Genomic DNA, 21,308 nt, shown 5'->3' with positions numbered 1-21,308 from the left:
CCAAGGAATTCCCTGGCGGTCCAGGGGTTAGGTCAGCATTTTTCACTGCCAAGGATGCAGGTTCCATCCCTGGTTGGAGAGCTAAGATCCTGCAAGCCGCGTGTGAAATCACTCAGTCATGTCTGATTCTTTGTGACCCCATGGACTGGAGCCTGCCAGGTTCCTCCATCCATGGGATTTTCCAGGCAAGGATACTGGAGTGGGTTGCCATTTCCTTCTCCACGGGACCTTCCTGACCCAGGGTTCGAACCCAGGTCTCCCGCATTGCAGGCAGACTCTTTACCCTTTGAGCTACCAGGGAATCCCACGCGGGAGCAGATAAAACACACATACACACACACATCCAGTAAGACTGTATTCATATAGAACTAAAAATAAATATAATTACACTTTGAGGATACATACTGTTGGAGGACAAAGAGAACGTACAGTGCCCACGGAACTGAGAGTGCCTTAAGGCTGAAAAATGAGACAGACCGCTCCGTATACTCAATGGGTCAGTTTATCACACAACAGTTTGCTCACAGAGTAGGACTGGGCAGATGACAATCCGGAAGCATTTGCATTCATGCTCCATAGCACGAAGGCAAAATAGGGACAATTCTATAGTTAACCTAGGGTGTGGGGGCTACGTGCTTGGAGACAGAGAGTGCTTTCCTAAGTCAAGATCTATGAATGGGTAACTAGGCTGGTGAGCACTGGGAATACGTCAGACAAGGTATTATCATTGGGAACAAACATGGGAGCATGGAGGCCACCTGGACCTAACGATCATGAAACAATATCTACTAACTACAGAGACCTTGACAACAAAGAGATTTACTACACAGTACATCCCTAGGTAGGGTCATTGGAAGAAAGAAAGAACTGAATGGGCCCAAGATGGCATCCGTCATACTAACAGCCAGACATATAGAAATGGACTAAAACTCTAAAGTAAAGCCAGGGCTTCCCTGGTGGCTCAGTGGTGAAGAAGTGAAAGTGAAAGTCGCTCAGTCGTGTCCACTCTTTGTGACCCCATGGACTATACAGTCCATGGAACTCTCCAGGCCAGAATACTGGAGTGGGTAGTCTCCCTTCTCCAGGGGATCTGCCCAACCCAGGAATTGAACCGGAGTCTCCTGCACTGCAGGTGGATCCTTTACCAACTGAACTATGAGGGAAGCCCATCCACCTGCCAGTGCAAGAGACATGGGTTCAGTCCTTGGTCCAGGAAGATCCCAGGTCCCGTGGAGCAACTGAGCCCATGTGATCCAGAGCCCTGGAGCTGCAACTACTTAAACCCGTGCACCCTAGAGCCTGTGCTCCACAAAAGGAGCCACCACAATGAGAAGCCCATGCACTGCAACTAGAGAAAAGCCCAAGTAGAAACGAAGATCCAGCACAGACAAAAATAAAAAGAAATTTAAAAATAAAAATGAAGCAAGGATAGTATACCATAAAAGCCAGGATAGCAGTTATCTGGAGTGCTATGAGGGCAGATGAAGATGGAACTGTGATTGTGGGAGGGACATGCTGGGACTTGCAGGGTGTTTACAGTGTTCTACCTCTTGACCTTGGGGTGGAAGAATATATAAGGGTCCTCTTCATAATTATTAGTTACATTATACATAGGTGTACTTTTCATATAAGTAAGAGTCTGGGGAAAGATATGTAACAAATATACAATGTAGTATTAGGATCTTCTCTAGGAGATCTTCTCAACCCAGGGATCGAACCCGGGCTTCTCACATCTCCTGCATTGGCAGGTGGGTTCTTTACCACTAACGCCATCTGGAAAGCCCTCAGAATATACAAAGAATTACCAAAAAAGCAATAAGAAAAAGAACAAATGTATTAGTCAAGGTCCAGTCAAGAGAGAGAAACCATATAGTAACTTGAACAGGGAACACTTAATATAAAAATTGTTATTTAATAATACAGGACTATTAGAATAATTAATAAATAAGGTGTAAAGAGAATGCACAAGAATGAAGCAATAACTGATAAAGGGGACAGGCCTTACCTATAGGACTGAGCAGCGTGCCCAAGGAAAGAACGAACCTGGAAGAGATTTAGACCTCATAAGAGATGTTGCCCCCTACTTGGTAGAGACCATTTGCTGAGATGCTACAGCCCAGGGCTGACAAGCAGAAAACTCCGTGCTTGGGTGAGACAAAATTCACTAGGAAACCATTTATTGGCGAAGAGCTGGGAAGCCACCCAGTGGGTGCCAGCAGAACTCACTTGGAAGATGCCCATGTGGTGCCCCTGAAACTCACTGGGAACCAGCCCTTTGCGATGATGCTATTAAGTCCCTGGACGTAAAGTGGTTGGGACTCTGCGCTTCCACTAGGGGGCGGTGCGGGGGCTTCGATCCGTGGTGGGAAACTAGGGTCCCACATGGCCCATGGCAAGGCCAAAGAAAAAATTTGGCACACTGTAAATCAACCATACTTCAATGAAATAAACTGAAAAAAATAAACTCATTGGCATGAGCACCACTGGTTGTTCCACATACCACTGGTCACTACACATTGCCGGCCGCCACGCATCACAGTAGCAAGCAAAAAATGCAGAAATCCTGATGAGAAGCCCCCCTTCCTTCTGTCATGTTCCTGGGCCTGCTCTACAGACAAGCCTGAGCATCACGCCAGCTGACAGAGGGGAAATAGTTACAGGGTCCAGCTTACCTATCACAGAGCAGGGCAATGAAGGGTGATTTTAATGCTGAGACACAATACATTATTAACTGACCGCACAAACAATAACCCAGACTATCCTTAGAAAGATAGGAAAGAAACTGGTAAAATACCTATCTTCACGGGGAAGTTTGACTCATAGCAAGTTAAAGGTTCGTGTTTTCCATGGACAGACCCCAGGGAACTGCCAGGAATGGGATACCTACAAAGAAATCTGCCCAAGAGAGTTTCTTGCCAGAAGCCAGATGACATCAGCAGAAAGAGGCTGGGTTTTAGACCATCAAACACAGAACCGTTTTGATCAAACACAGAGTCATTGTCCACTCCATGGAACTGCAAGTGGGGTCCTCGAAGAAAGGACCTAAAAAAAAATCCACAAAATCACCTCACAGGACAAGCATCCTTCAGCTTCCACAACTTCAATAGTAACAATGCCAGATGACGAGTGAAGCCACCGAAAAGGCTCTTTCCCTCCCGCCTCCCCGCCCCAGCCCCGTGCGTGCTATGCTTGGTCACTCAGGCGTGTCCAACTATGTGTGACCCCATGGACTGCAGCCCACCAGGCTCCTCTGTCCATGGGGATTCTCCAGGCAAGAATACTGGAGTGGGTTGCCATGCCCTCCTCCAGGGGATTTTCCCAACCCAGGGATTGAACCCAGATCTCCTGCATTGCTGGAAGATTATTTACTGTCTGAGCCACCAGGAAAGCCCTAGAGGGACCCAAAACAGCATCCAGGGAGTAGGGAGGGAAGGGAAGGTTAAAAACAGAAGATGCAAAAAAAAAAAAAAACAGAAGATGCCAACCACACGACCTTCCTACTCTGCAGGCTTCTGAGCCTGGGAAAAGGGAAAAGTGAAATTGGATGAGACTCTGAAGTTTTTACAGCAGACTGGATCAGGATTTTTTAATTACACTGTCTGCCAAACCTACCAGTTTTGTTTTGTTTTGTTTTGTTTTTTTAAATTTTATACTTTTGTCTTATATACAAAGAGCTAGTATTGTTTCTTCATACACAGATTCCTGGATGACCCATTCAAGGAAGTCCACTTAGTCCAACTTAGTTCACCATGAGGCCAGCCTGTAAAGATGGTAAATGATGAAGCAAGATCTTCCGGTCCTTTCCTGCATCTCCAAGTGATGCTCCTTCAATTTTCCAAGGCCAATTTCTATCAATCGCCTTTCACAATTAAATGATGTTTTGTGGGGCTTTTCTCCCCCCTGGGATAATTAAACCCTTCCTCTACACAAATATTGCTTCTGCCACTGTTGCTAAGAAACTGCTTTGTGATATGAATCCCCACAGGAAATCAACCCTCTCCATGTCAGAGGTGCTCAATTCACTTGAAAATTTGTTTTTAAACACCTCACAATTCCTCCTGATTCAACACAGTTTATATTGTCTCTGTGATCTCCAGGGTTTAGAAGCATTCAAACATTTTTTTTTCTAGAAGATAAATTTAGCTAAAATATGTGCCGCCACAAATGTTAAGTGGCCTAAATCTCTCCCCTCTGACTAATAAAGGGCTTCCAAGTTTGTACTAGTTTAAAAAGCCACCTGCCAATGCAGGAGACATGGGTTTGACTCTTGGGTTGGGAAGATCCCCTGGAGAAGGATTCTTGCTTGGAGAATCCCATGGACAGAGGAGACTGGCAGGCTACAGTCCATAGGGTTGCAAAAAGTCAGACACAATTGGAGTGATTTAGCACGCTGGCTAATAAACATTGTAGAAACTCCAACAGGTAAACTAATCAGAACCCATACCATCTTGTCAGAAGACACGCATAAAAAATAATCCTGATTTAACCTTATTATTGAAAAAAAGAGAGGGAGAAAGAAGAAAACAGGCCCCACACAGACCCCAAAAGACTTTCAAAAGACCTTCAAAAGATCTTCCCAACCCAGCGATCAAACTCGAGTCTTTTACATCTCCTGCATTGGTAGGAAGGTTCTTTACCACTAGTGCCCCCTGGGAAACCCATGTACCCCCTACAAACACTCAGAGGACTAGACTCTTTTCTTAAGCATTTATAATGGACATTAACAACACTAGTAATAAAATGAGTGAACCAAACCCCTCTGTGTGCAACATCACCATGAGTTAAACTTCACATACACACATTAACAAAGCAACCAAAATTACTCAATAATCCCATTTTCTTCACAGGAAGCCAAAACTTAAAGAGGCAACTCTGTGGCCCGTGCTGCTATTAGGTATTAATAACACATTTCCACTCTAAACTGTCCCTGAGGCCTGTGACAATGTTTACAACTCTAAAAACAGATAATAAAATCTTTCAAAGAGTTTTCAGAGGTCCAAACTAAAAATCTGGAGCTATCTAAACGGTGACTGATAAACTAAAATTCTAGCATTAAAAAAGATAGTTACTTTATAAACAGTGACTTTCTGAGTCACTGGTGTCTCAAGATACCTTTGTGGGGTTTTTTGTTTTGTTTAGTTTTGCTTTGTTCGTTCTGGGCTTGAAGAACAAATATTCATTTCCTGCAGAAATGGAGGCTGGGAAGATCAAGATGCCTGCAGATGAGAATTTGCTTCCTGACCCCTAGAGGGTTGTCTCCTGCTGTGTCCTTGCACAATGGAAAGAGTGAGGGAGCTCAAAATTGTGGAACACTTCACGAATTTTCATCTCATCTTTGGGCAGGGGCCATGCTAATCTTCTCGGTATTGTTCCAATTGTAGTTCTCTGTGTGCTGCTGAAGTGAGCGCTTGGATCCTAATCACTCAGTGGTTCTCTGATCAAGTGGAAAACCACCACATTAATTCTGTTTGGACTAGTTGCCACTGTGACTTCATTTGGTCTTGCTGCTTCTTGCTGGAGAGATTGTTCTCTATTCCTATCTCCATAACTCAGAATCTTTCACCAGTGATCTTGCCCTGACTGTAAAATGTTAGTGTCTTTAAAAAAAAAAAAAAGAGTGCAAGGCTATTGATTGGTCCAGAATGAGTTTGTCTCCAAACATGTTTTGTTAAATACATTGATTTCCTGAGCTGACCACTGACCACAGGAATATTCCTCTGTCTCTGTCATTAGTAGTTTTATCCTGCTTTTTCTATCTCCCAATCTGGGGTTGTCCTCAAAACTTCACTAGAAGAACATTAAGTCAAAACACCCAAGTTCTAGGGACTGCATCTATCTCAAAAAAAGAACATGCCATTCTAATTTATTTAAACCTCATTTTACAGTTAATCTTGGCTCAGAATTAACAAAAACTGAAATAGAAAAGTCAGCCAAACAAGTAATTCACACGAAATCATAAACGAACAACCATCCACCCATGTACCTACACCCACTCAATCAGCCCACAAATATTATTAAGCAAAGTGCCCAGGCGCAGTATTAATTGCTTGGAATAGCTCTGTGAGCCACACAGACAATCCCTGCCCTTAAGAAGCTGTTATTATAGTGAGGATGGAAAGGGATGGACAGGGAGGGGTCGTTGCTTGGCTGGTGCTGGTATCTCTGAGGGGGATACAGTGAAGCTGCCTCTGCCGATGTAAAAAACACTGCAAAGTGGATTCAGCTGCAGCTACAGGAAGGAACTGCCATTGCCGGGGTGAAGATCTGTAGCTACAGAGATGCCCACAGGAACAGGAAGCAAAGTGGAAGGAGCAAGTCCTTTCTTCTTCCTCCATCCCTGCAACCTCCAGCAGGCACTGTCTATGCAGAGTCCCTGGTGGTTCAGACGGTTAAGAAATTGCCTGCCATGTGGGAGACCTGGGTTCGATCCTTGGGTTGGGAAGATCCCCTGGAGTAGGAAATGGCAACCCCCTCCAGTGTTCTTGCCTGGAGAATCCCATGGATAGAGGAGCCTGGTGGGCTACAGTCCATAGGGTTGCAAACAGTCAGACATGACTGACTCGACTCAGCACACATGCCCAAAGTCACCTGGCACTGCACAATATTCCAAGAACATTCCAGGGGAAGCTTCATCTCTGAAACAGACACCAGGTATAAACACAAACACACAGGCTTTCTCAAGCCTATGTGAATATTGATGCCAAGGTTGGGAATAAGGAAATTGGTAAAAGCTGTCTAGCCATCTCAGAAAACACTTTAAGCATTGGCATATTCCACTACATACAATACAAGATCTTTTCAGACAAAAAGTAAAAGCCTAGGTAGAGTGACCCACACAAACAAATAGCCTTGAAATATTAATACAAATGAAAACCACAAGGAGACATCACAAGACTCCCATCAGAATGGCTGAATTAGGGACATCCCTGGTGGTCCAGTGGTTAAGACTCTGCCTTTCAATGTAGCAGACATGGGTTCAGTCCCTGGTTAGGGAACTAGATCCCACATACTGCATGGTGCAGCCAACAAATAAACAAAATTTTTAAAAAAATTTTTTTTTTTTACAGAATGGATAAGTTTAAAAGATTGGCAAATGTTCACAAGGACCTGGAGCAACTGAAATGCTCATATCTTGCTGGCAGGAATATAAAATGGCGCAACCTCTTTGGAAAACTGTTTAGCAGATTTTCCTAAACCTAAATATACGGCTGTCTTCTCATTCAGCAATGCCAATCCGAAGTATATGCCCAAGAGAAATGGCTGCAGGAGAAGACATGTAGAAGATGTTCTTGAAAGCTCGCCTTGTAATCGCCAATGACTATTGCACTAGCTGATGGATAAACAAACTGCAGCAGAGGCATACAATGAGCTGCTACACAACCGCAACAACGAAACAGACATCCGTACACTTGTACCCAAGTGGGACCCTATGGGACCTTCCCAGGACAGACCTTCCCACGCCCTCCACCTGTCTCTTGTTTATAGAAAAACTTTAGCCTCTTAGGCCTTCCCCAAGTTCCAAAGAAGAAATTTAATCAGAGAAGCAAGAAAATGCAGAAGTGAAGGAAACAGTCAAGCAAGACAAAATAATAATAGCTTTACCAATAAACAGAGTCAAAGACCTTTTGTTCCTCTTCAAGGGCTATAGATAATATTCTGAGCCATATCTTTTGAGCTGTTTTGCCGATCCCGAAACCCCCACCAGATGGAAGAAGTACATAGACCCCAAATCAGTTGGAACCAGAAGGTTGATGATGTTGACTCCCAATTACCTCACTACCAACCAATCAGAAGAATGTTCACCAGTTAATCACACGCCTTACAATCTTCCTCCCTTATCCTATCTTTAAAAACCTTCCCCTGGAAGCCATTGAGGAGTCGGAACCTTTGAGCACTAGCTGCCTGGACTCCTTGCTTGGTGCCCGCGGATAACACTGCACTTTTCTTCACCGCAGCCTTGTGTCAGTAGATCAGCTTTACTGATACATGTGTGAGCAGCCTCAAGTTTGGTTCTGTCGTGCACTCAACAACTTCCATGAATCGCAAAAACAGAAATATTGAGCAAAAGGAGTCACACACAAGAGCACATACCATATGTGCAAGAACAGGCAAAACTGATGCTCATAGAAGTCAGACTGCTGTTACCTCCAGCAAGGGGATAGTATGGACAGGGAAGGCGTAGGGAAGCTGGCTGGATTACTGAAAGCATTCTCCACCTTGGCCTGGGTGACGTTCATGTGGATAGGTACATATGTGAGAATCCATCAAGCATTTAGGATTAGCATGGCTATGAATTTTGTAACCTGTGTGTTATCCCTCAATAGAAAAAAGAAAAAGAGGAAGAAAGGAGGGAGGTAAGCATCTTTTCTTTGGAAGCATGGTAAGAATCAAATAGTCTAAGGACTTACCAGGTGGTCCAGTGGTTAAGAATCCAACGCAGCTGATCCCTGGACGGGGAACTGAGATCCCATGTGGCACGGGGCAACTAAGTCCTCACGCTGCAACTACCGAGCCCACACTGTGGAGTCCACACACCACAACTAAGACCCACTACAGCCAAAAATAAACAAATAAAATTAAAAAAATAGAAATCAGAAAGTCTATAGTCACCTGCTGACTGCTCAAAGAGAAGTATGTGCTCAGATCTATCATGTACGATACAGCTTCATCAATCAATAGAAACACCTTAGAACAAACCAACGAGAAACAAAATTCAAGCTGCTCTCTGAAGGTTACTCTAGTCAGCTCCACAAGCTGGACAAGTGCCTTTGATGAACACTAAGGGAAAAAAAAAAAAAAAGCTTTAAAATACTAAATAATTTTGTCCTATTAGTTTCATGTCCGTGTTTCTTCTTGTATGACAAATAGTGGTATCTTAACTCTTCCTTTGGACAAATCAAAGCAAGTCTTCATCAAAAAGACAGTTAGCCAAATATATACATCAATCAAAAAAGGAAACAAGTAGTTATGATATAAAGCTTACCCAACTAGAATTTGACCATTATTCTTTAAAATAATAAAGGAGAGTGTAGAAGTTTGGCTGGCTTTCAGTGTTTGAGCATACAGTTCAAAAACTAGGCTTCTGTGTCTCCACAATAAAATACAAATATCTGAAACCACCTAACCAAGAGCATGACAAATCCAGTTCATTAACTGCAAGATATTTTCAGAGCTGGGCAGCTACATAAGCCCCACTCCCAACCCCTGCCAAAAAACATCTCAATATAAGAAAACATTTGATTTGTAAAGAAACAATTTCCAACACCAAGGGCTACCTGGGTAAGCTGTGATAAAGCCATATCTTGTAATATTGTACAGTACTTAAAAATCATGAAGTATGTAGAAGTCTTCTTATTGACATGGCCAATAAACACATAAAAACATGCTCAGCTTTAATGAAAATTAAAGAAAGGTACATTTAAACCCAAAGAAATGTATTTGACAAGGTCAGTAAAAAGAAAATCTAGGAACAACCTAAGTGTCCATCCATAGGGGAATGATTGAATAAGTTATAGTGTAACCATACCATGGAATACTACATAGGACGAAATGAATGAAGTAAATCAAGGTGCACTGACAAGGAAATACATCCACTGTACCTAATGAATTGTTTTTTAATTTATTTTATTGAAGTATAGTTGATTTACAATGTTGTTAATTTCTGCTATACAGAAGAGTGATTCAGTTATACATATGTATATATACACATTATTTTTCATATTCTTTTCCATTATGGTATCACAGGATATTGAATATAGTTCCCTGTGCTATACAGTAGGACCTTACTGTTTATCCATTCTATATATAATGGTTTGCATCTGCTAATCCCAAACTGGGATTCCCTGGCAGCTCAGACAGTGAAGAATCTGCCTGCAATGCAGGAGACCCAGGTTCGATCCCTGGGTTGGGAAGGTCCCCTGGAGGAGGGCATGGCAACCCAGAATAGTATTCTTGCCTGGAGAATCCCATGAACAGAGGAGCCTGGCGGACTACAGTCCATAAGGTCTCAAAAGAGTCAGACATGACTGAGTGATTAAGATATATAATCCCCAAATTCCCAATCCATCCCTCCTCTACTCCCTAAGAATGAATTATTTTTAAAGCCACAGATGAATATGTATACAGAAACTTTTCCATTTAAATTTCAACGTCTATAGATTCACAGAAATAAGAACTCCAGAAAAAAGAATGTCAACCCTTCCTCCACCGACAGATGGCATCGGCTATAGCGAAAGGTCATTTCAGACCTGCCTCTGCACAATACAGTCCTTTCCTCAACTGTGTTGATATCTTTGTGCCCAAGTAATTTTTCACACATTATCGGCCCCATCACACCCAATAAGCATTAAGCCTGTGATAATCTTGAAAGCACTAGTAAGAAGCAAAATTATAAAAGTAACAATGTAGAGATAACATTTAGTTTGCAAGAGGTGAGAAAATGAGGAACAGAAAGTTACAGGAGCATCTGAAAGGAATTGCCAAGGTGGGAAGGATATTAAAGAACAAAAAAATTAAGCATGCAATAGAGGAAAAGAGCTGTGTCTATTCCATCCAAACTAATCAGAAAAGCAATGAAGAGGGACTTCCCTGGTGGTCCAGCGGCTAAGACCCTGCACTTAGGTGCAGGGGGCTGGAGTTTGAGAGTTCACCTGCTGCAGCTAAAGATCCTGTGTGCCTAAACTAAGACTCAGGGCAGCCAAATAAGTGAATAAATATTTAAATATCTTTTTAAAAAAAGAAAAGTGAGACTGATAAAATGGAACCAAGTTTTAATCTGTGGCTAAATAATCAGACTCGAATTAGCTATGGATCAGCTAATTTGTCTGGAAGTAAGAAGTGGAAAGTTAAAGTCCAAATTACATCAACCTTTAAGAACCCTTAAGAAGGAAGGGGATGACCCCAGGTCCAGGAGCACCCCCACCCCAGGTATCCCCAGGTGACCGAGAGTGCTGCCTGGTGACCAAGCCACCCCACCATGCAGCTCACACTGCTTACATTTCCCCCTCAAACCCTTAGAAAGAAGAAATCTCAAGAGGAAGCAGTCTCCCTAAACTGATTCCCCAGCCCTGAGGACTGGAGAGAGAAGAGTAAATCATGTTTCCACTTGCATTCTAACCCTAGCAGGGCTTTTATATGACCAACATCACCCTACATGAGACAGGAGGGAGGTGGCAGGGCATAACCTTTAAGAGAATGACAGCCATTGAGGACTGGATGAAAACTGGTTAGAACCTACTAGGTCCAAGATGGCAGAAGATGTGACTTCCAGTAGACCTTGAGCCTCATTACATGCTCATCGTAATACATTAGCATAATCTGTGACATACCCACAGACGCCAAGACAGGTTGACCATAAAAGGTCGAAATTGGGTGGTGGCCCAAATTCTGGAAATTCCCATCCCTTCTCCAAAAATAGTTGGAATAGTCCTCCCACTTGTTAGCCTGTGAAATAAGCCAGCTCATAAAAACTAACCACGCCATATTTTGGGGTGCTATCACTTTCCAAGATGACTCTGTACCCTGGGGCCACTTTCCATTCTGAGATGGCCTGCATTTTGTCTATGGAGTGTTTCTCTGTAAATAAATTTGCTTTCACCTTACTGTGACTCGATCTTGAACTCTTACTTTCGAGAAGCCAAGAACTCTCACTTGGCAGCCTATCCCGTGGACTTGCCCAAGACCTGGGACAGGGCCATCATTTTGTGCCCTATTTTTCCTGCAACAGGTACCTACCCTGGAGGAAGGTGAAGATTCGTTCTAAGACACCAGAGGGTAAGGAGAAGCAAAGGAGACACATAAACCAAACCAAGTAAGTCCGGATCAAACATGGTTGTCCCAATATACGTACAAATCCAAAAAAAAACAAAGCAAAACCATTTTCCTCCAGACCACCCCCACCACCACTGCAGGCTTCTTCCATCTGTCACAGCCTACAGGTACCCACCTCTCACACTCCGGTTCACCACAGCCTCCGTCTGGAGTTGGGGGAGAGGTGCGGAGAGAATTCGTGGTTAATTTGGTGGCCTCAAGGTTATTTTCCATTGATTCTGGAGTCTGTGTTTCCTTCCGGCTTCCATAGTTTCTCCAAGTTTGATTTCAAGGAAGGAAGCTAGTAATCCAAGCTAGTTCATCTAAGGCTCACTGTGCCTTTAAAATTTTTTTAAATTATTGTTGTAATATAATTTGTATGCAGAAACTACACAGGTTTTAAGTGTGTATTTTGTTGCATTTTGAAAAATATATAAAACAAGAATACCCATATTTAAAACAAGATGAAAGACATTTTTATCAACCCAGTAAGTTTCTTCATGAAGATTCATGAGCCCTTGACAGTCAAGCTCTTTCAGAGGTGATTGCAATTCTGCTTTTTACAATCATATATTAGTTTCTACCTGTTATTGAGCTTCATGTCAATGGAATTATACAGAATCACCCTTCTGAATCTTGCTTCTTTCATGCAACCCTAAATATATTTTGAAATTAAGAAAAAAGCTTATGGACTTCCCTGATGGTCCAGTGGTTAAGACTCCACACTCCCAATGCAGGGGACCCAAGTTCAATCCCTGGTCAGAAAACTAGATCCCACAGGCTGCAACTAAGAGCCTGCATGCTGCAACTAAAAATCTTGCATATCCCAACTAAGACCCAGTGCAGCCAAATAAACATTTTTTTAATTCTTTCAAAATAATAAATGAAAAAATAAATTTAAAAATTTTTTGAAGTTTACTTTTGAAGAAAGGTTGTAAGATGGCTAAACTCACCCACCTGAAGCCATGTGTCAGGAGGGTACCATCTCCTTTTGGGGTACCCCCACTTCACATAGCATGTGCTCCCCACAACCTGAGAAAAATATCTGGATCAACAGTGATTCCTCTTAACACAAACTAGAGGAGGAAACATAATTAACTGCAAATACTATGGCAAATCCATGGGGTCATAAAGAGTCGGACACGTCTGAGTGGCTGAACTGAACCAAGCTGACCTATAGCAAATATGAAGCCTATATGTAAAAATTGAATATCACTCCAAATTCAGGTTTGAAATTATAACCCTTAGTCACCAAAAGGCTTCTGGTCCTGGGTTCTCGGTTTTGTCCCCTGTTTCCAACTCTCTTCCCCGTCTCCTCCCTGGAATCACTGCTAACAAGTGCTCAGTCATGTCTGACTCTTTTGCAATCCCGTGGACTGTAGCCCACCAGGCTCCTCTCTCTGCCCATGGAATATTCCAGACAAGGATACTGGAGCATGTTGCCGTTTCCTACTACAGGGGATCTTCCCAGCTCAGGGATCAAACCCACGCCTCTTGTATCTCCTGTATTGGCAGGTGGATTCTTTACCACTAGCACCACCAGGGAAGACCCCTCCCCTCAATAGGGCTTCCTTAATTTTCCAGAAGTCTGGCCTCACCCTGAGAGCCCATTCATTTAGCTACCACATACGAGAGGGGCCTTCCATGTTATTTCCCACTTACTAGAATTTTCTTTTCACTATTTTTTCCCCTCAAAAGGAACTTTTTCCCTCCTGCTGGGAAAAACAGAAAAAAAAAAAAAAATCCTTTCAGTCAAGAGATCAATGATCATGAGCTCTAGAAATGGTGTCCAGTAAAGAGAATAATGGGTGAACAGGAATCTCTAAGAACTGCCACAGTAGTAAACAGGGGTTTGCTTCTGCTGTTTGTGTGCACAAACGTGGCCCCATCAACAGAGAGAAAGACTGACCCAGCACTGACACCGGTGCGGAAGCAGAATGCCAGCTGCCTCCTTTCTGGGGTTGCTGGCCCCCTCTTGCCTCTCTCCAAGGGCTTCCAAGAGATTGAAGCTCCCATGTTCTCTGCCCACACCCATCCACTCAGGACTGGACATCCTGTTGCCCCTTTTGGACCAAAGCCCCCTTGTGCAGCCCCCATTGTGTCCTCAGACACTGCCCAGACCACTGCCGTCCGAGGCAGCGGTCCACCGGTCCTCGTCACACCGGCCTGGACACCGGCACACCTCCGACTCGCCGCTCTTCTGTCCGGAGCTTTGAGCTCCCCAGGCTGTTGCCAATGCCTTAGCAACTGTCAAAGATAAACAAAGCTGGATCTGAGTTAAAACGATGAAGCCAAATTTAATTCAGTAACTACCAACATTAAGGATATTGCTGAGCTCTGCGATATTCGTGCAGAGGTGACTAGGGCATTTTCGTTTATTTATTTATTTTTTGGCTGGGCCGGGTCTTAGCTGTGGCTTGTGGGATCTAGTTCCCGGACCAGGGATCAAACCCAGGCCTCCTGCATTGGGAGCACAGAGTCTTAGCCACTGGACCACACAGGAAGTCCCACACAGGGTATTTTAAACAGAGAATGAGGGAGTATGGAGGGAAGAGACTGGGAGACAGAGGTCCCATCCTCTCTGGTAATACCTTTCAAGAGGATGACTCTCTTGGGAAAAATGCCCCTGAGTTGTAAGAATTACATATACATCTCAAAGGGATAGAGGGAAAATGAATGCTCTAGGAATAAATTTGTTAGTAAATGCTCTAAGAAAGGGAGGTGAGAGACTTCTATCAGGTATTGGTTAAAACAAACAGTAAATTCTTTTGATTGGCCCTGAGCTTTGCCAGACAGGAACTCAAAAGTGGGCCCCAGGCCTCAAAGACACAGACTTAAACTGCTAGAAGCCAAGCTGGGGTGGGTCAAGTCTCTTAGTGCAAGGGTTTGGATGGAGTCATCAAGAGACAAGAGTTCTTGCATCTCTTCTTCCCTTTCACCAGATTCCCACCCCTGGGCTACTGACCTTGTTATTGCTACTTGCCTGCCGCCACCCACCTCAATTCTTGTCCACAGGCTGCGGACAGCACCACCCCCAGTGGCCACTTAGGCATCTGAGTCTGCTGCCCGCTTACCAGGTGCTGGCAGGGGAAGGGGTTAACTTTCTCTTTGCTTGAGTTTCTGGTACTACAACTCTCTCAACTGTTACACCCAGAGCATCCTCCCGCCCCAGTGGAACCGTGCGCCACCAGCAGGAGTTCCAACCACCCCCCCCCCCTCTGCGCAGAGGACCACTGCCCACACTCGTCCAAGGCCCTGTCACTGAGCCACGGCTAGATTCCCTCTTCCCTGTGGTCGCCTCTCCCTGGCTCACAGTTCCACCTACAGTTTAGCTGCTGTGGATCCACTAACAGCACCCACCCCCACAGCGAATACGACCAGGTAAGCTCAACGCCGCAGTGAGACCAAGTTCTCACTGTTTTCCCTGGTGCTCCTGTGTGTGCTCAGCCGCTCAGTCGTGTCCGACTCTTTGCAACCCCATGGACTGTAGCCCACCAGGCTCCTCTGCCATGGGATTTCCCAGGCAAGAATACTGGAGTGGGTTGCCATTCCCTCCTCCAAGGGATCTTCCCCACCCAGGGGTGGGTTCTTTACCACTAGCACCACATCTGGGGGCTTCCCTGGGGTCTCAGACAGTAGGGAAACAGCCTGCAATGCAGGAGACCCAGGTTCGATCCCTGGGTCGGAAAGATCCCCTGGAGAAGGGAATGGCAACCCACTCCAGTGTTCTTCACTGGAGAATCCCATGGACAGAGGAGCCTGAAAGGCTACAGTCCATGGGGTCACAAGGAGTCAGACATGACTGAGCAGCTAACAAAAAGCACCGCCTGGGAAGCCCTGGTGCTGTTGTAGATTTTGCCCCTGAATCCTTCCCCTCGTCCAGAATCCCCCAGGGCGAGGCAGAATTTACTCTGCTCTTGGACCTTCTTCAGTGCACTCTGGAGCCCCAAAGCAGGACCACCTCTCCTAGAGGTAGGGTCTGTACTGAGGTAGGACCTTTCTGTCGTCCAGATCTTCTCCAGGTCATGTCAGCACAAGCCTGAACTGCCTCCTAACTATGAATTAGAAGGTTTTCTGCCTCCTGACCCCCATACGGGAGGTGTATGCCTCCAGGCTTGGGGCAGGAAGGAGAGGCTGCTCATTTTCTGTCTTGATCAGTGCACTGTAACCCTCGGGGCATCTGAAGGCTTTGAAAAGTTGATGAAAGGTATGGTGTGTGCATGCACGCAGCATTTAAAAGAAAGACCTGCAATCACTTTTTAAAAATCTAGATGCACAGTAGAATTATCTTGGAATTTTTTGAAAAATACAGATGCCCAGGTATTTATTGTTTTTTTCTCCAAAGCTCCAGATGTGATTCTACTAAGCAGCCGTATTTAAAAACTGGCCTATATGATGATCTTTTATCTAGTTTGTTTCACTGTTTCCTTTTCATATTCACAGCTCCCATTTCATTTAGTTTATGTTTTCCAATAACTTGTTTGACTAAGTATAAATAGAATGCTAGATTTCTAATTTATGTTCACTCAAAACTTTTGATATAGTTCCATTTTTTTCTGGCATCCAATATTACCGCTAAAGATTAGAAAGCTTATTATTTTGGTGATTTCTAAAAAAAAAAAAAAAAATTGAATGAGGCTTGAAACTTCTAATCCAATTCTAAAAATATAAAGAAATACTATGCTGTAAAAAAAAAAAAATCAGGAAATTAACATGTGATACAGTATTATTAACTAAAGTACAAATTTTGTTCAAATTTCACAAAATTTTATGCTAGTATCCATTATTTGTTTTCATATTTTATTCAAGATTCCACATTGTACTTATCTGCATTGAGCAGCTTTAGCAGCGTGCCACAAATTCTGATAAATTCTCTTTTCATTTTTATTCTATTGCAAAATTTTCTAATTTTTCTTGTTATGGCTTCTTAGATAAACCCATCATTTAAAAGTGGACATTTAATTTCCAAATACATGGGTTTTTTAAAGTATCCTTGATGTTAATTTCTCATTTAAATACTTTCTTTTCTGCAGTCATCCTCTGTTTTTTCAGTCTTTTGACTTTATTGAGGCTTTCAATGGCTAGGTCAAAGATCTCATGGTAAATGTCACATTGCACTTGAAAATAAGAAGGTTATTTTCAAATATCTTTTGAAATTGATTTCTAACATAATTCCACAGTGATAAGAGAACAAATTCTGTATGATTTCAATACCTTTAAACCACGAAATTTTTGCACCTTGTTTTATGTCCCTGGATATGTTCCAGTGTCCCCCAGTTTATAGTCTATGGGAACTCGAATAGAATTTGTATCCTGTTATTGTGTGAAAATTGTATAAATCTTAATTATTTTGAATTGGTTCATAGTGCTTTTCAGGTCTACTGTATCATTCCACTTTTCTGTCTATTCATTATTATTAATTTTTGAGAGCTTAAAATTGAAACTCCAACTAAAAATCTTAATTTATCTACTTAAAAAATAACAAATATACAGTGGAACTATATGTAACTTTGTTCTGTATTTTCCAAGTTTCCTGTAAATGTGTTGTCATACTTCCAAAATTTAAAAAAATTTTAAAGTGTTTTAAAGACTTCAAATCAATCTCACACATAATCACACTAAAACACACACAGACACACACACACATGCAACCTCTGAAGGCAAAGATGCGCAATGAGTATTTTTCCTAAAATTATAGTACACATCGATAAAATATAAAATTAAAAATTATCCTATAAATTTATCATATAAAATTATCCTATGACCCAGTGTATATCTAGATAGCTACCAAAAAGCAATAAAAAACTATGTTCACACACAAAAAAAAATAAAATAAAATAAAATTATAGTACACATCGCATAGCAAAACTTCCCCAAAATCTTGACTCTGTAAAGGAAGAAATAATTTTCCTTTTACACTTATGAGTTCTTGGCTGAGAACCCTGTAATAAAAGAAAAAGAAAGGGTAAAAGAAAAACAAACAAAAGCTTATTAACATGTATGGGTCATGTATACATGGGAGATACCCGGGAAAAATGAGCACCCCAAAGAGGTGGTTTTAGAATTCAGAATTAAATGCTATGTTAATGGGAAAGAGGAAAGGGAATGTAGGCCTCTTAAGGTACATGATGTTTAGGAAAGATGAATGGGCCCTTAGAAGACTATGTGGGAGATAAGATAGTCCGTGATAGTCTGTGTGTCTATTGACATCCATTCTCCTTTTCTGTGATAAGAATGACTCTTCCCTGGTTGATGAATCTCCCAGGGAGGGGATTTATGGCATTTGAGCTCCTTTCGGAGAATTTATCGTTAGGCAGATAGGGGAGTTAAGAGAAAGCCTCTCCACGCCCTTGCTATTTTTCAAGTATCTACAGTTCAAAATAACAGATGTACCGAAGCAGAATACGAAGCAGATGTTGTTGGTGCTGTCCAGTCCTCCAGTTGTATCCTGCTCTTCGTGACCCCATGGACTGCAGCACGCCAGTCCTCCCTGTCCCTCACCATCTTCTGGAGTTCGCCCGAGTTCATGTCTGTTGCATCGGTGATGCCACCCAGCCATCTCATCCTCTGACGCCCTCTTCTTCTGTCCTCAATCTTTCCCAGCAGCAGGGACCTTTTCGATGAGCTGTTTGTTCACATCAGGTGACCAGAATACTAAAGTTTCAGCTTCCGCGTCAGTCCTTCCAGTGAATATTCAGGTCTGGTTTCCTTTAGGATTGACCGTTTGATCTCCTTACTGTCCAAGGGACTCTCAAGAGTCTTCTCTAGGACCACAGTTCTTTGATGCTCCACCTTCTTTATGATCCAGCTCTCACAACCTTAAGTGACCACTGGGAAGACCATAGACGGAGCTTTGTCGGCAGAGTAATGTCTCTGCTTTTCAACACACTGTCTAGGTTTGTCATCACTTTCCTGCCAAGAGGCAATCGTCTTCTGATTTCATGGCTGCAGTCACCATCTGCAGTGATCTTAGAGCCCAAGGAGAGGAAATCTGTCACTACTTCCACCTTTTCCCCTTCTATTTACCAGGCAGTAATGGGGCCGGATGCCATGATCTTCGTTTTTTTAATATTTAATCTTAAGCCGGCTCTTTCACTTTCCTCCTGCACCCTCATCAAGAGGCTCCTTAGTTCCTCTTCGCTTTCTGCCATTAAAGTGGAACTTTGGTGGCATAGCACTTCCTAAATGCCTACAGTCATGTTTTGGGGTGACATATTCTATAGCTTTTCAGCTCTTTCCTCAAATTCCTCTCCCTTCAGTAGCTGCCACAGTTGTTCCTCCCACTGTCTCTGGCTGTCTCTCTGTCTCTGACCATCTCTCCTTCTCTCTCACATCTTCCCCTTCTTAGTTGCTGATCCCCTGCTAGCCTGACCCCTCCACCCACCCCGGTCCAGCTATCTCCTTCTTACGAAGAACAGTGACTCTGCCTAATACCCTCCTTTGATGATTATTTACAGCTAATCACTAAAATTCTTTTAATCTCAAAGACAGAATGAAGAACACAGATGTTGCCAAGTCTTCAGAAGGATTAAACAAGAAAAGTACGTCTAGTGCCCAGACACATCAAATATGTGTTTTTCATTTTGCCTTCCTTTCTCTTGGATAGTAGGGCATACTCAGAAGTGGAAAACAAGGACAGAAAAGCAAGCTGCCCTAAGGAGAACCATCAGTGACTGAAAACCAGACTTTGTACTGAGATTTTGAGGGTCTATAATTGAGTCCCCTCCCCACTACACACACATCTTTCTAAAGCCCCCACCATCCCCTTCACCCATTCACCCTACTGCCCTCAAGCATTCCTCCTTGTGGCCACTTCACTACCTGACTCTTTCCCCAAGTGTTCTTAGCTACCTACCAATAAGTATTCACGGAAATTTCCCTAAATAGGCAGATAAGTTACTCATTGATGGAGGCCCCTGCTCTCCCTTCTTGCTACCTTGAAATCCCCGCTCTGCCCTTCTCACAAGGTACCGGTAGTGTTACCAAACCAACATGGGTCTGCTCATACAACGTGCAGCAAAGTCAGTCTCCCGACATCAGGTTGCGGTTAAGTAGAGCTTTTACTGCAAGACATAAAGCAAGGAGAACAGGCAACTCAGGCTCAAAAGACCTGATCCTTCAGATGGTGCTCAGGGGAGGGTTTTTCAAGGCAACATTTGCAGTGACTGTGGCAGCTCATAGGCTTTCTTCGGATTGGTTTGTGGTGACGTTACACACTGGTGTTTCAGGAATTTTAATCATCAACCTTCTGGCTCCAACCAGTCTAGAGTCTACGTGATTGTGGTCAGCATGTTGTCAGCATCCTCCAACTGGGTGAGGATCTTAGTTTCTGCAGAACAACTCAAAAATACGCAGCAGATTATTACGTATTGATATATCCCTTGAGGAAGAACTAGGACTCTATCTGTTGAAGTATTGTTTCTTTTCTTAACTTGGCTACACGGGGTCTTAGTTGCAGCACACAAGGTCTTTGATCTTCGTTGCAGCATGTGGGATCCTTACTTGCAGCATGTCAATTCTTTTAGTTGTGGCATGCAGGATCTAGTTCCCTGACTAGAGATGGAACCTGGGCCCCCTGCATTGGAAGCGGAGAATTCTAACCACTGGATCAGCAGGGAAGTCCTAAACTCTTGTTTCTTGACTGCTTTTCCTTTGTTTCTGCATTCCCTCACCTCCCTAATTAGTAACTGCTCAAGTCTGTTCTCTGAAACTCAGGGAAGGCCTAGGAGATTGAGATCTTTTCCTACAATCAAGAAACAGGAAACACAGAGGGGCTTTTGTACTCGGGAGGGTCCCACAGGATTCTGCTCAGTTTCAATCCCCCCTTTTCTTTCAATTCAGTTCAGTTCAGTTGCTCAGTCGTGTCCCACTCTTTGCGACCCCATGGACTGCAGCACGTCAGGCTTCCCTGTCCATCACCAACTCCTGGAGCTTGCTCAAACTCATGTTCACTGAGTCGGTAATGCTATCCAACCATCTCTTTGATACTCCTCAATCGTGAGGAACAGGACAACAAAAGGATACAGTTTTGGATAGAAAGGTTAACCATGAGCTCAGCAGGGGAACTCTGTTTTAAGGGAGCTTGGTTTCAATAGTTCTAGTCCCTGTGAGCAAAACCCAATTGCACCCAGTCAGTGCTACTGCCAAACATGCTATGTGGCAGTTTCTGCTAACGTTCCACAGTATTTACCACATGACCCAGCCTTTCCACTCCTGGTATTATCCAAGGGAAATGAAAGTGTGTATTCACACAAAGATTTATGCACAAATGTACATAGCAACTGTATTTGAAATAACTAAAGATGAAAAACAACCCAGATGCCTAACAATAAGAGAATGGACAAGCTGTGATCATGTTACCGAGTCCAAGCTTGTACTGCTGTCTACACAACAGGCTAATAAATGGAAAGATTAAGCATTGGGGCGAGGAAGAGCGAAAGCCAGCAGGCTGAGAAGACTAGTGTCCCAAAGAACCAGCTTACCTGAAGTAGAATCGCGGC

At 43.3% G+C, this 21,308-nt stretch overlaps 1 non-coding gene across 1 annotated transcript; it reads right to left on the bottom strand.

Annotated features, from left to right (window-relative positions):
- Window positions 1–5,298: 5,298 nt before the first annotated feature.
- On the bottom strand, window positions 5,299–5,408 carry LOC133061127 (U6 spliceosomal RNA). The gene has a single exon (XR_009693955.1). It is a non-coding gene; the product is annotated as a U6 spliceosomal RNA (small nuclear RNA).
- Window positions 5,409–21,308: the final 15,900 nt, after the last annotated feature.

Source organism: Dama dama, chromosome 8 (assembly GCF_033118175.1).
Source record: "Dama dama isolate Ldn47 chromosome 8, ASM3311817v1, whole genome shotgun sequence".
In the NCBI taxonomy this organism is placed as follows: domain Eukaryota; kingdom Metazoa; phylum Chordata; class Mammalia; order Artiodactyla; family Cervidae; genus Dama; species Dama dama.
Note: the sequence above shows the minus strand (reverse complement) of the source record. Positions and strands in the feature narration are given on the sequence as shown.